Below are 15,017 nucleotides of genomic sequence, written 5' to 3' on the forward strand. Positions count from 1 at the left end.
GAGATAGGGAGACACAGAATCAGGCTCCAGGCTCTGAGCTGTCAGCACAGAGCCTGATGCAGGGCTCGAACTCATGAACTGTGAGATTGTGACCTGAGCCAGAGTTGGATGTTAAACCAACTGAGCCACCAAGAACCTCTCCAAACATCTTTTTAATGTTCCATTCTTATATGAGATCTTGCAGCCAGAGATCACTACAAGATACTGAGAAATATCAGAGGCCTTAAACAGAAAAAAAAATTTCACTTTTTAAAGTTTATTTATTTTGAGAAAGAAAGTGCAAATCAGGGAAGGGCAGAGAGAGAGAGAGGATGGAAAGAGAATCCCAAGCAGGTTCCACATTGTCATTGCACAGGCTGATGCAGGGCTTGAACCCACGAATCCTGAGATCATGACTTGAGGTGAAGTCAGATGCTTAACCTACTGAACCACCCAGGTGGCCATCAGAAAAAAAACATTTTCAATGAAACAGCCATGCAAAGGAGAAATAACATTTTTAGGTTATTTTATATGTTCAGAGAGAGAAAAATAAGATAGTGCAGCCATAAAAGAAGAATAAGATGCTTTATTAAAAGGACAAGAAAAAGGAGCTGTGTAAGAAAAACCACCCAGCTTTTCCTTTCTGAGCCTTTCTCCTTTACTGCTCACACAGAGCACTTGTCTCTGTCACTTCTGACACTGGTCACTGGACATGTGCAGATTTTCCCCCAAACCACGCAATTCACCACAACACCAGCTTGAGTGTCCTGGAATTTAACCCAATTCTGACCTTATCTACCCAGAGATAGATACAGGTTAAGGGCTCTGTCCCATGAGACTACCCCCCCCCCCCGCCCCCGACTTCAGATGCCAACCACAAGTAGTGGGTCCCCACACTACCCACAACTTCTGTCAGATTTGCCTACACATTGGAGGTTCCCATGACCCCCTCCTCAGGTTTGATTAATTTGCTAGATCTGCTCACAGCACTCAGGGAAACACTTAAATTTAGCACTTTACTAATGGATCTGATAAAGGATATAGGTAAAGAACCAGATAAAGACATACATAGGGTGAGGTCTGGGAGGGTTCTGAGAGCATGAGCTTCTGTCCCTGTGAAACTGTGGAGTGTGTCACCCTCCTGGTTTGGATGTATTCACCGACCTGGAAGTTCTCTGAACCCCCATATTATTGGGATTTTATATTCCAGCCACCCTGCCCTCTAGAAAAGTGGGAGTGGGGCTGAAAATTCAAAGCCTCTAATCATGGCTTGGTCTTTCTGGTGACCAAACCCCACCCAGGAGCCCACCTAGAATCACCTCATTAGAACAAAAGGTGCTCCCAGTACTCTTATCATTTAGGAAATTACAGGAGTTTTAGCAGTTCTGGGGCAGGGGCAGAGACCAATGTATTTATTTTCTGTTATCTCACAGGAGCCACTGAAAATTATAAACACGTAGTAATTAGAAGGGCTTAAGTGTAGAATTAAGAAAATCTCTGAGTAAGTAGAGCAAAAAGGTAGAGATAAAAATAAGGGAAAATAAAAGTTAAGATACCAGTTCATCATATCCAAAATTCAAGTAAGAGTAGGGAATATAGACAAACATCAAAAAATATAACTCAATAATATTTCACAGAGCAGAAGAATTTCCAGATGGAAAGGGTTCACAGAGTGCTCAATCCATGGATAAAAATAAACCCACAACAAGATACATCACTGTAAAATTTCAAAACACTAGGAGCAAAGAGCTTCAACAGAAGGTGAAGTCAGCAACAGTGCCTGCAAAATCCAAGGGTCAAATGATTTCCAACTTAGAGCTCTGTATTCAGTCAAACTAACAACGCGAGAGAGGGCTGTTAATGTAGAAGTGGTGCTTTATTTTTCAGATTTGCTGGAGGGTATATGAGTATTCGTTTAATTATTTTTTAAGCCATAGAGGCATGTTCTATATACTATTTAAACTCTAATCTATCACATCATTAAAAAAACAAAAACAAAACGTCAGCAAGCAAAACTGCAAATTTTCTTGCAAAACATTAGCAAGAAAAATGTTAGAACTTGATGGAGTTGAATGCTGGGCACATGTATGTTCTGTTATTCTATGTACCTTTTGCATACTTAATTTATATTATAAAATATTTTAAGAAAAAATGTTTAAAAGTCTGGGCTGGAAGGTGGTATAGCAGAAGAGAATGAGTGACAGCACACTAAAAAACCATTCTCTTTTTCTAGAATGGTAAAAAGTGTTCTCCACGGTGGGCTCTGCTCCCTACTAATGTATTTTTACCATTTTTATACTTAACAGTACTAAGCAGGTGGTCTCAATGAGTAGTCCATTCCACTTACAAAGAGCTACATGATCTTTTCCTTAAAAATTTTTTTAATGTTTACCTTTAAGAGAGAGAGAGAGAATGAGAGAAAGAGAATGTGAGCAGGGAAGGAGCAGAAAAAGAGGGAGACACAGAATCTGAAGCAGGCTCCAGGCTCTTAGCTGTCAGAGGGTCTTGAAATCATGAATCATGGGATCATGACCTAAGCCAAAGTCAGATGCTCAACTGATTGAGCCACCCAGGTGCCCCCTACAACATGACCTTTTCTGTCAAATTATAGATCTCTTGGCTTGTTACATATACCATACAAAATAAATGTTGGCGTCTTTCTTTGCTAGGTATTATTAGAAATAGGCAGGCTCTCATAACCCCATCAATACTGTCTTATGGTTTATTACTTTGTGCAAGCTTTGGGTTTAGACTAGTTAGGCTCTTACCACTTAGTAGTATTGCCTTAAGTTTCTTCTTTTTCAGTTTCCTCATTAGTATGCTGGAAATAATCATAGTGTCTAACTTGTAGGGGTTTTGGGAAACTTAATGTTAGCTCTTGTCATTATCACTATTTGCAAACGGTAGGGTTGTATTGTCATCAACTAAAAGTGGTCATCATAGTCCTCTAACACTGATAAAATACAGAATGAACATTGTTACTTGTAAGCTTAGATATAAATGTAGTCACACTGCAGAGAGGTTAATAAAAGAGTCCTAAAAGAAATATAAATATGGTAACACTAAAGATCGGTAGAGAGCACTACTAAGAAATCTCTGAACTATGAAGTTGTTCGTTTTATTTGTATATATTTATACATAGAACTCTTCATGAATTTGCATGTCAGCCTTGTGCAGGGGCCATGCTAATCTTAACTGAATTGTTCCAGTTCAGTATATGTGCTGCTGAAATGAGCACGTGTTCATTACTTTTGAAATCATGCTGGTACTTTTTTTTTTTTCCCTCCAACCAACACTCCCAATCCTTATTGTAGCGCAAAATATTTGACCTACAGCTAAGGACTTTTAGTTTGGTATAATAATAATAATAATAAAATTACAAAAAAAAGAGGGGGAAATGAAGACAGCATCCCCCCTTAGAAAACCAGAATTATCTGGCTAAAGTCTTAAACAGCAGTGAAGTGTATCCTAGAGTACTAAATGCGTATACCCGTTGGTTGCCTCACGTAATAGGTTGTGTAGGTCACAATAGTCATCAAAAAATAGTATTAAATACAACATTTAAAAGATCAATTGAAGTGTATAAAAACATGTTTGTGATATTAAAAAATGCCATAAGTCTATTTTGACTTACTTTGGATTAATGTATTAATTTCTGCTTTTTGAGTATCAGTACAAAATCCCTGGATTAACTCTAAAATCATAATGTTATTATCCCTTAGACAATTTTAACTTGAAAAGTTGGTTTACATAATGTTTCCTCAACCCAGAGGCATCGCTTATTCTTGTCCTTTCTAGCCTGTAAAATTCTAGGACTTTCTGAGTTTGAACTATGCTGTAGTAACAGATGCAAATGTAAAATACATTACAGTTTTTCTCAGCCTCTTTTCTTTGATTGCTGAAACTCTTTGCCATTCTCAATCTTAAGGATAAAATAAAACTCGACTCCACCCATAGGTGAAGTGGTGACTCAGGGGAGCAAAAAGAGTAGTAAGCACTTCCTCTTGAGCAAGACATTGGTTCTCTTACTGGAGCTGTTGAGAAAAAGATTCCCTTTATCTGCTGAGGTTTCTAAACTTTCAGTATGTCAGTTTGTAGCTGCTTAGAGCCTCAGGCTGAGTACTTGCCTGAGAATATAGGTAATTCCAAAGCCAGCAGAGCAGATGGGGGAAGGGGGGGGATTGTTTTTTAAAGACAATGTTTGAGTCTATCAGAAATTGGCCAAACCATGAATTTACCACTTTTTCAAGTAAAGAAACAAAGATTAAGGAAAACAAAGGTTATACAGGAAAGAAATTACCAAATGCTACATGGCTCAGCTGTGAATAGCTTTTACATTATCATAATAATGTAAACAATGAATATTGATTTAACCAAAATTGCCATATAATTATATGAGATAGATGTGAGGATGAGAAGAGGGATAGACATAGAAGGGGTTATGCAAAGCAATACGGAATCCACATCTACCTTTTTAGAAATCAATAGATAATGCCTAATTTTGCAAAATAAAACAGAAGCACTCTAAGTGTATTCTCCAAAAACAAGGCCTGAAATTACCTTCTACCCCCACCCTCCAAACACGAACTTAGAAATCTTTGCCCTGGGCACTGGTAGTCCCCTTTAATGTGCAAACTTGTGTCTTTCAATGCAAAGACATTTACTTATTTACTTATTCTTGATTTACTTATCTGATTATTTTCTTCTATCCATTTCCTCTTAACGCCCTTTCTTCAGTTCCTCAGATACTGGGCTTCATAGACCGTTCCTCCAGTTCTCTGATTTCTAAATATTTTCTCTCTTGTGATCCTCTTCTTGTCTTTTTGCTCTACTTTCAGAGAGATAACCTCAACTTAACTATCTTTCAGCCTTTTATTATTTGTTTTGAAAAGTTTCTATTCTCATAATTTGAACTTTTAGGAGCTCTTTTTGTTGTTCTCTTTAGATAGATGATAGATAATAATGCTGTTCTAATGCTGTGGATACAGTATACGCTAGTCTATTTGCGATAGATACAAAAGATGGTGTTTCCATTTTCTTCCCTCCCCTCTGTTCATCTCTTCAGTGTTGATTCTATCTGCTTGTTTCCATCTTTGTCTCTTATTTAGAGGCTCTCTTCGATACCAAATGACCATTGATTTTCTAAGAGTGGGGAGATTGGACAGCTATGGAAGCTCTGAGTACCTCTGGGTGTAGTACATTGATGGAGGCTTTGCCCTTGGTGGTGGTTTGGATGGTATCTTTCATGGAAGGAACACTGATGTCAATCAGAATTTTTACCTTTTCTTGATCAGATTCCCGACAGGTGATTTTGCCATTCTTAGGTCTTAGAGGTAGAAGCTGGAAGCAGGCATTACAGGATCCAAGAGCAGGAAGACAAGACGCCCATTCTGAGAACTCCTTATGTTCAAATTCACCGAGTTCCACGTTTTTTAGCAAGGCTCCCCTAGCTTCGGTTTTGCCTAGTGTCTTCGATCTCAAAGATCCTCTCTAGAATAAACCTGCCATGTTCTGTCTACCTACACAGTGAATCCATTATACAGAGTAGGGGGAGAGTTCTGGGGCAGGGAGTTCGGGGGAGGGATGTCTTACTGCCCCCTACAAACACTTCCCACTCATTCTCCTGTTGATAGCTTTAAAGGTACCACAGTTCAGAATTACCTATTGCCAACAATTTGGAGGCTTTAGGAAATCAGAAACGTAAATTAATTTCTTATTTCCCTCCCACAGTTACTTTCTAAAGTTTTAACAGCTAGTTACTACTCCATTGTCTCCTTTTCAGTTTCTAAGATTTTCTTGTATTGACTTCTCTTCTGCCCTCTTTGTCCTTATGAGGTTTTTCTTTTTAAATTGCTTTTCTGTCATTTTGATGAGATTATAGGAAGGAAGCAAACACAAGTACAAGTATTTTACCCTTTATTTTTACCTAGAGGTCTTCATTTTTCATTATCTTGGCTATTACAGCAAGCACTCTAAAGCTATAAGTATTAGATTTATATGAAATATCTGAAGATAAGCTCTCTTACAGTGGTTCAGATTGAGCAGATTTAGGCAAACACGGAAACTCTTATTTGGGGCTCACAGTTTTACTCTGCTGTTATTCTCTAGAAATTTACGTCCTTTTAAAACTGACTCAGAAAAAGCTCTCCTCCCATTTTCTAGGTCCTAAAACTGAATTATTCTACACATAATGTCCCCGTATTTTGAATTCAATAAAAGATTGTTTCACTGATGCAATCTACATTATTTTTACATCTATTTTCACCAAAATATTTTTCTTGATGTTTAGCAAATTTGCATTTTCATGCCATATAAACAATGAGCAAGCTCTAAAAACTGTATTTTCCTGCGGCACCTCGGTGGTTGAGTATCTGACTCTTAATTTTGGCTCAGGTTATGATTCCAGGGTCATGGGATCAAGCCCCACATCAGGCTCTGTGCTGAGCATGGGTCCCGCTTAAGATTCTCTCTCTTTCCTTCTGCCCCATCCCTTTCCTCTCCTTGAGCTTGCTCTCTCTCTAAAATAAAAACTGTATTTTTCTTATGACCTCATTCTATTGTTAATGACAAAAATATTAGTTTATTTACCTTGACAATTATTCAGAAGCACAACTTTCAAGTGCATCTCAACAATATAAATTCAACTTCATAGAATTTATGAAATTATATTTGTTAAATGGTAAGCAACTGGGCATGAAGTATAGATTAATATATATATGTTTGTATTTCTTTCAATGTCCAGCACAGTAAATTGCACTTTGAACTTACACAATAAATAACTGTTGAAGTGCAATTGATATTCATCATAATAATCTTGACTCAGGATTACACACAAGAAATTAAATAGACTGGTAAGAGTTTTTAGGTAATTGTCATAAAAAATTTGGCACCAGAAAAATGACTTACTTTTCTTTTAAAGAACACCAAGAGAGGGGCAGACCCCTGGGTGGCTCTGTCAGTTAAACATCTGACTCGATCTCAGCTCAGGTCTTGATCTCATGGGCATGAGTTGAAACTCTCATTGGACTTCATGCTGGGTGTGGAGCCTACTTTAATTAATTAATTCAAATTCAAACAAACAAACCAACACCAAGATAGAGGAGTTTAGAATGGGTAGAAAAGGGAAGAGATGATTGGGCAGAATGTCCAATAAGGTAGAATAATTACTCCAATTTTATTTTTTTAGTCAAATTTTATTTTCAAACTGTTTTCCTAAAGTTTTTATTGCTTCATTAAATGCTGGGGTCTTTGATGCTTTGGAAATCTGTTTAGAAGTGGCCTGGAAATCTTCCATGAACGCTTGCACGTCCATTATCTCATGTGCTCCTTCCCAGCACCAGGAGGCAGAACCAGTAGTACTTTTCTGAGGGTAAAGAAGTTCTCAGGCCTCACCTCGTTGGTCAGGGCTTCATCCACACTCAGTTGTTTTGAAACAGGTGTATGGAATCTTCACTCACTGAATACATTAAGGACCCTGTTTGCAGCAAACATTTTCAGTAGGTACATGGTATTGTACAAAAAACTCATGAGATTCTGATAGATTTGGGTTCTTTTAAGAGGGATATCAAGGAACATCTAAAGTGTTTATCTACCACCATGAAACAAAGTTTTCACTAAGAACTAGATTATAAATGCTTTGAAAGCAAAGAACATTGCATTTATTTCTCATATCTCTTCATCATCCTAGACCATTGATGGACATAAAATAGATGTTCAGTGCCTTTGCTGGTTAAATAATTGACAGCAGTTTCCAAATAGGCTTACCTTTTCCAATTTAAAATGGGTTTTATTAAGATTTAATACCTGGTAATGTTAATTTATGTTACTTCAATGAGTAAGATCTATAATTTATATTTCTCCTGGCTAGTAAGTTTTCTAAAGTTGTTTAGCAAAATAAACATGATGTACAATGAACCACAAAAATCAGAAAAGTTACTCGCAAACTTTATTTTGCTTATTATTGTGTTTATCAGTTTACTCGGTCTATTCTGATGTTCCAGAATTATGTGAATCATGATAATGTTTGTTTTTCGAATACTGGATTTTATTTGGAAGAGGCAATCATTCCCACTAACAATTTGGTCTACCCTCAACTTACACTGGTCTGAAATGTGCATTTGGAGTCTCTCATCAGGAGATGGAGATGTTCTGGCAAAGGAATGGCTCAGAAACAAAGATGTTTCGGGCTCACTGATCTGTAAGCACAAATTAATGAATCATATTTTGCTACTCATTCAACTCTCATGTGATTTGTGATTTATTTTTTTTATACTCACGTTATTTTCCCCCCCAAAGGTTTATTTATTTATTTTTTGAGAGAGAGAGCGAGAGAGCAAGTGGGGGAGTAACAGAGAGGGAGAGAGGGAATCCCAGACAGGCTCTGCACTGTCAGCATGGAGCTTGATGAGGGCCTTAAACCCACAAACTGTGAGATCATGACCTGAGTCGAAATCAGGAGTCGGTTGCTTAACGCACCCAACCACCCAGGTGTCCCTACTCTCATGTGATTTTTTTAGCTTGTGCATCATACCTGAATATTTATACTTTGATATATAAAATAGAAATACTATCTCATGAACAATAATAAGGAAAAAATCAAGAAAATAAAGTTTAATATTTAAATATGTATGTGTATAGATGTAATGAGTCATGATTGCCAAAAAAATGATCAAGCATCAAATTGTATGTGGTATATTACTGGGCACTATAAAGAATTAGAAGAATTAAAATTACACCTTAGGAATAGTTTTTTTTTTTTTGTAGGAATAGTTCTTTAACTCTCCTCAAAATTAGGTAAAAAGCCTCCTATATAAAATTTTAAACTATGCAGTCATAAATATTTAATATTTAATAAAATAACAAGTACATCATATCAAGTAAACAATAAGAGTCTTGCCAGACATCTTAGCTTGGTAAACAAGGTTCCCAGAATTACTGAACAATCTAGTTCTTAATCTTCCAAATACACACAGCTGTTGTGTTTAAGAGTGACAAGTTACCATTATGGCCCAATTACTGGTGCTTGCTCTAGACATTTGCAAAATATTTACAGTGTAATACAAGAATCCTCACAACCCCAGTGCTTTGGTAGAGTTCAATTCTATAGCCCTCTTTTGTCCATTTTTATTTTTTAGTGGAAATGTAATTATCATATAATCAGCATAAAAGAAGTAAAAATTACAGTTCCCAAACATGCTTTGTTTAAATGTGTTTGCAAATCTTTCTTTGTGAATTTCTAAGCCATCCCCTTCAACCCCCTACCTGCAATGCACATAGATACTTGAACAGAGTTTGCTACTGAAAAATATACGAAAAGGAAATCCACACATCTGTAGTAGCATTAGATGTCTCAAATACTTAGGGTAGTTGATAAAGATCAAGTTTTATTAGAAACTGATTCTTCTAAGTTATTTAAATGCTTTGTTGAGCTATCATTTGGTGGACATTACTAAATCTGCAAACATCTTGTAGAATGTCTTATAGTCATCTATTGGTGTTTCAGGACCTATATCTTGGATATTAAAGGTACTGGGATTTGATATCTTTAATTAAAATATTTAGAGGGTCACCTGCATGGCTCAGTCGGTTGAGCATCTTACTCTGTTTTGGCTCGGGTCACGATCCTAGGGTTATGGGATTGAGCCCTGCATCAGGCTCTGTGCTGACTATAGAGCCTGTTTGGATTTCTCTCTCTTTCTCCCTCTCCCTTCTCCCCAGCTTGTATGTAGCCAAGGGTTCGCTCACTCTCTCAAAAAAAAAAAAGTTTGTTACAAATAAAATAGGCAGAAAAGATTGGCAGTCTTGAAAAGGAGTCAGCAATTGATCAAAGAGGGAATCTGAGCTAGACTTAGAATCAGCAGACTGACTGTAGTCCCCAATGCATTGGATTTGGCCCAAAGGGACCATATATTTATCTACATTTAAAATTTATTACCTATGGAATAGGTTGGATTAGTAGTTGTTCATCTCCTATTTCAAAGGATTGCCATGATTCTCTTCTTATTTTACTATTATTTTCTAAACCTTGAGAGAAGTATTTTTATATTAGATTCTATATGAAGAATTTTAAAGTGTTACAAGTTGGCATTACAATCTGTATATTAAACTTCTTCCATAACATTACATTTATTTCAAGCAGACATGTTGAACTATTTAGATTGAGAACATTTTGGCTGATTAAAGCAGTTTGTCTTTGCCAGTGACCATGAGTTTCAACTTAGTTTCTTACCAGTTTTTAACCACACAAACTGCATTTTTTTTCTTCCTCCTTTCTTCTTTAAACAGATTATTTCCTGTACTTAAAGGAAGTATGGATTTGGAATTAGATTGACCTAATTAGATTTCACTCTTCTTTCCCCAGGACACTTTCAATCCTTTGGGAATATTGTCAGTGCTGCCTTTAGAATGCATCCAGAATCGCACCACTTTCCTCCAGCTGCACTGCTACCATCCTGGTCTGGTCTTCTGTCTGGGCAATTAGGATGACCTCCTAGCTGGCCTGCCTCCTTTCCTGCTTGCATCCTGGAGTCTATTTCTCACACCCAAGTGATCCTTCTAAAATATATGAGAAGTTGTGTCCCTTTGGTGCTCAGAATCCTCCAGTGACTCCTCACTTCATTCATTCCAAAGTTCACTGGCCTACAAAGCTCTCCAGGAACTGAGCTCCCTGCTTTTCTGACCTCTTTTCCTCTTTTCTCTCTCTGTCACCCCACTGCGAACCCCTTGGCCTCCTTGATATTCCTCCAGCCCACCAAGGGATGCCCTTTTGCACACGCTGTTATTTTTCCCTTCTGAATGCTGTCTTCCCAGATATTTTCATTCACCTTTACTTCCTTCAGGTTTTGGTCAAAACACTCCAGGGAGCTTTTTCTTACCATCATCTGTATATAGCACCATCACACCTACTTGCACTTTTTTTTGTTTTGTTTTGTTTTTCACTTGCTCTGTAATAGTTACTCCCAATGAATACATTAGAGTTGACCCTTGAACAACATGGGGTTGATCTATGTGAGTCCACGCATCTGTGGATTTTTTTTGTAAATCTAGTATAGTACTGTAAATGTATTTTCCTTGTGATTTTCTTAATATTTTCTCTAGATTATTATAAAAATACAGTATATAATATAAGATATGTATTAGTTGACTATGTTATCAGTAAGGCTTCTGGTCAACTGTAGGTTACTGGGAGTTAAGTTTTGATGGTGGGAGAGTCAAAAGTTACACTCAGATTTTCAACTGCATTGGGGGTTGGTGCTTTTAACCTCCACATTGTCCAAGGGTCAGCTGTATTACTAGTGGGAATTCAAAATTATACAACCACTCTGCAGTCAAATGCTCTACCCCTGAGCTATGCCTCCAGAAGTACAACCACTCTGGAAAGTAGTTTGTATTGTTGTAAAAGCTTAAACACATATTTAAGATATATAATCCAGGTATTTGCTTTTAGAATTTTCCCAGGAGAAATGAATACTGCACAAAAACTTATGAGTAAAGTGCCATGTGTATATTACAGCCCCTAAATGAAAACAATCCAAATGTCCATCAGTACACAAATGGATAAACAAATGGCAGTATAGCCATAAAATTGAATAGTACTCAGGGGAAAGAAAGAACTAGTTACAGATATATACAACAACATTGATGAACCTCAAAAAGTTTATTCTAAGTAAAAAGTCAGACCTCAAAAGTATACACACTATTTACAGAATATTCTTGAAAAAGCAGAACTAACCTATCATGATAGAAAGCAGATCAGCTGCCTGAGGTTGGGAGTGGAGGAAGAACTGACTGAAAATCAGGGCATTAAGGAGACTTTGATTAGGGGAAGGATGCTCTATTCTTGTAGTCATGGAATACTAAGTATACACATTTGTTAAGACTGCACACTTACAGTGGGTACATTTCAGTATATGTAAAGCTATAATTCAATATAGGGTTTATTTTTTAAAAGGTGGCTTCATGAGAGAAAGAATGCGGGGCACCTGGGTGGCTCAGTCGGTTATGCATCTGACTCTTGATTCAGTTCAGGTCATGATTTCATAGTTTGTGAATCTGAGCCCCACATCGTGCTCTGTGCTGACAGTGTAGAGCCTGCTTGGGATTCTCTCTTCCTGTCTCTCAGCCCCTCCCCACTCATGCTCTCACTCTCAAAAATAGACATTTTTTAAAAAAGAAAAATAATGTAACCCATAGTAGAAAATTTATTTTAATGTTTTTAATGTTTATTCATTTTCTTGAAGAGAGAGAGAGAGAATGTGAGTGGGAGAGTGGCAGAGACAGGGGGAGACACAGAATCTGACTCAGGCTCCAGGCTTTGAGCTGTCAGCACAGAGCCCAATGTGGGGCTCAAACCCACGAACCGTGAGATCATGACCTGAGCTCAAGTTATATGCTCACCCAACTGAGTCATACAAGTGTTCCATAAATTAGAGCTCTTAGAAAACTGGGGGAAACTTAGGGCCCACCATTGAAAAATCTGATGTTTTTCTTCAGATATAACTCCAATGTGTGTTACAACTTGAAATGTGTGGTTAAAAAAAAAAGCATCCTGGTTAGCATGATAAGAAAGGTTAAGAAGTCACAATGAAATCCGAACAGTATAATTTCTCTTAAGCTTCTGAGCTGTGCAGAAGCTCTGGCCTTCATGAACATCAAGTAGTGTCCTAGAGATGCCATCATCACAAAAAACAAAACCCAAAGGACCCAGGAGGTGGTGAAAGGGACGGGTGGTGCTAATACCAATCTGGCTGCTTTGCTAGGGACTCTTGTTATCTCACTCTGTATTTATCCAGTGCTTTATTTAGAAAAGATTAAATCAAAACTGTAAAATTAAAACATGATGAGTGATTAAAAGCAGCAAGAGAAAACAACTTGTTACATACAACAGACCTTCCCCACCCCCATAAAGCTGTCAGCAGATTTCTCAGCAGAAACTTTTTGGGCCCAAAGGGAGTCGCATGATATATTCAGGTGCTGAAAGGAAAAAATCCAACCAAGAATACTTTACCCAGCAAGGTTATCATTCAGAATTGAAGGAGAGAGAAAGGGTTTCCAGACAAGCAAAAGCTTAAGGAATTCATCACCACCAAACCAGCCTCACAAGAAACGTTGAAGGGAATTCTTTAAGCTAAAAGGAAAGGGCACTAATTTGCAACAAGAAAACATATGAAAATAAAAAATCTCACTTTTTGGTTAAGTAGATAGAAAAGATAGTGAATTAATCATTTATAAAGCTAGTATGAAGGTTAAAATAAAATAGTAAAAATATAACTACTATAATTAGTTAAAAGGAAATACAAAATGTAAAAACGTAAAATGTGACAGAGAACACATAAAATTGGGGGAAGGTTGTAAAAATGCAGAGTTTAAAAATGTGTTCAGGCTTAACTTGCTTTCATCTTAAAATAGATGGTTATACAAATAGGCTGTGATATGTGAGCCTCATGGTAACCACACAACAAAAACCTATAGTAGACCCGTAAAAGATAAGAAGAAAGGGGTCTTTATATTACATAAAGTCACCAAGGCTCAAGGAAGAAAGGAATAAAGAAAAATTATAATGGGCTCCGGGGTGGCTCAGTTGGTTAAGGTCATGGTCATGGTCATGATCTCACAGCTCGTGAGTTCAGCCCCCACATTGGGCTCTGTGCTGACAGCTCAGAGCCTGGAGCCTGCTTCAGATTCTATATCTCTGTCAACTCTCTGCCTGCTCGCTCGCGCTCTCTCTCTCTCTCTCTCTCTCTCTCTCTCTCTCTTACTCTCTCTCTGTCTCTATCTCTCTCCCCCCTATCAAAAATAAACATTAAAAAAATAAGAATTACAAAACAGCCACAATGTTGAATCAGTAATCAAAAACCTCCCAACATACAAAAGTTCAGGATGAGACAGCTTCACTCATGAATTCTACTAAACAAATATTTTAATACCAATACTTCTCAAACTCTTCTAAAAATTTGAAGAAAAAGGAATGCTTCTGACCTCATTTTATGAGGTCAGCATTACCCTCATTCCAAAATCAGTCAAAGACACTATAAAAAAGAAAACTACAGACCACTCTTCCTGGTGAACATAGATGAAAAAATCCTCAACAAAATACAAACAAACTGAATTTAATAATACATTAAAAGAAGCATTTGCAATGATCAAGTGGGATTTATTCCAGGGATGTAAGAATGGTTCACAGTCTGCAAATTAATCACTATGATATACCGCATTAAGAATGTGAAGGAATTGGGGCCCCTGGGTGGCTCAGTCAGTTAAGAGTCTGACTTTGGCTCAGGTCATGATCTCAAGGCTGGTAAGTTCAAGCCCCACATCGGGCTCTGTGCTAACAGCTCAGACCCTGAAGCCTGCTTCAGATTCTGTGTCTCCCTCTCTCTCTATCACTCCCTTGCTCATACTCTGTCTCTGTCTCTCTCTCAAAAATAAATAAACATAAAAAAATGTGAAGGAATAGGGGCACGTGGTGGCTCAGACACTTAAGCATCTGACTCTTGATTTTGGCTCAGGTCATGATCTTGGGGTCCGTGAGATTGCTCCCCGTGTTGGGCTCTGTACTGATGGCACAGAACTTGCTTAGGATTCCTTCTTTCTCCCTCTCTCTTTGTCTTTTTCCTACTTGCATGTTCTCTCTCTCTCAAAATAAACATTGAAAAAAAAGTGAAGGAATAAAAATGATCTTAATAGATGCAGAAAAATTAGTTGTCAAGTTTAGCATACCTTTAGAGAAAAAAAAACACAACCTGTCAACAAAGTGAGTATAACTAGAACATCCCTCAGCATAGTAAAGGCCATATGTGACAAGACCACAGCTAACACTGTGCTCAATAGTGAGAAAATGAAAGCTTTTCTTTCAAGAGTAGGATGAGACAAGGATGTTTACCATCACCCTTTTTTTCAACATTGTACTGGGAGTCTTAACCAAAACAATTAGGCAGGAGAAGAAATAAAAGATATCCAAATTGTAAAGGAAAAAGTAAAACTGTCACTATTTGGGAACATGGTTTTATATACTGAAAACCTTATAGAGTCCACCAGAA

At 37.4% G+C, this 15,017-nt stretch overlaps 1 protein-coding gene and 1 non-coding gene across 2 annotated transcripts in view; one reads left to right on the plus strand and one right to left on the minus strand.

Annotated features, from left to right (window-relative positions):
- Positions 1 to 15,017, plus strand: part of LOC115293463 — a 99,946-nt gene that overhangs the window by 51,897 nt on the left and 33,032 nt on the right. The window lies entirely within an intron of this gene.
- LOC115295048 lies at positions 3,112 to 3,217 on the minus strand. Its single transcript, XR_003910281.1, has one exon. It is a non-coding gene; the product is annotated as a U6 spliceosomal RNA (small nuclear RNA).

Source organism: Suricata suricatta, chromosome 6 (assembly GCF_006229205.1).
Source record: "Suricata suricatta isolate VVHF042 chromosome 6, meerkat_22Aug2017_6uvM2_HiC, whole genome shotgun sequence".
NCBI lineage: Eukaryota > Metazoa > Chordata > Mammalia > Carnivora > Herpestidae > Suricata > Suricata suricatta.